This window comes from Schistocerca cancellata, unplaced genomic scaffold (genome assembly GCF_023864275.1).
Source record: "Schistocerca cancellata isolate TAMUIC-IGC-003103 unplaced genomic scaffold, iqSchCanc2.1 HiC_scaffold_932, whole genome shotgun sequence".
NCBI lineage: Eukaryota > Metazoa > Arthropoda > Insecta > Orthoptera > Acrididae > Schistocerca > Schistocerca cancellata.
Genome location: NW_026046940.1, coordinates 115,001 through 116,096, shown reverse-complemented (window position 1 = coordinate 116,096; position 1,096 = coordinate 115,001).

Here is a 1,096-nt window from a genome sequence, read left to right as displayed (position 1 = left end):
GTACGCCATAGAGACGTGTGGGATTAACGGACGCCCTGGATGGCGATCAGCATGAGCCGTCTGTTGATGTAGTGGCGCGTGTATTCAAACGTAGTCGTCTCTTCTCACACAGTGTGATAGCATGGTGCACCGCGTTCCACATCTGCGACATGGTACAGATGCTGGTTGACAGTCGGTCTCGTAATGGACATCGCATACGTAGGGGGCCACCTCCCACGTGTTCTCTAGTCGTGCACATTTTGTTGCGTGTATGTGGGCAGACGTAGTGTGTCGTGACACCTAACAGACAGGTATGCAATAATCGTTGCATTTGCAAACTGGGATGGACGTCTACGTTTGCTGGTGACGTTACGCAAATGAACAACTGGTAAACCCATTGTGGTGCGGTTGTTGTTGCTGGAGGTAAATCAGTAAGGGCAAATCTGTGTGTGAAGCGATACGCGGCGGTGGCTGGGTGGGACCGTCCCCGGCCGGTGAGGGGGGGCCGCCCGGCGTGCTGGCCGCGCGGTGCGTGGGCGCACGCGCTACAGCCGGCTGGTGGGGGCGCCCAGTGGCAGGCGCGCCGGCCGACGGACGCGGCAGGCGGGCGCAGCTGCGCGCCGGGGCACCCTGCGCGCGGCGCCGGGCGGCCAAAGTGGGTCCTCGCGGGCCCGGTGCGAAGCGCGGTGGACATCTGCAGTGTGCTGGTCCGACTGAGGACTGTGTGCGTTGAGGATGCGCCGCCGCCCGGCACTCGGCGCCGCGACGCCGTCTGCTGCTCGGTCGCCCCAGCGGTTCTCGCTGGTGGTTTGTATCGCAGTTGTGCAGACGTGTTGGCACGTGCGCTGTGCTGGGAGAGTTCGCTTCGGCACCCACGTGGGGCCTTTGCCCTTCTGTGGCGCTGGCGTTGGAGCTGCCGGTCACCGTAGGTGGCGCGTGTTGTCTCCCGCCGGCAATGCCACGACAGCACGCTCCCGGGCCTCTGTCGGCAGCGGCAAGCTCAGTTGGGAGCACGGGTGGTCGCACCTAAAGCGTCTACTCGCCTAACTCCGGGCGATTGCGCCTCTCTCGAACCCGACCAAGTACTTAGGACGGCGCTGCGCGCCGCCGGGACCTG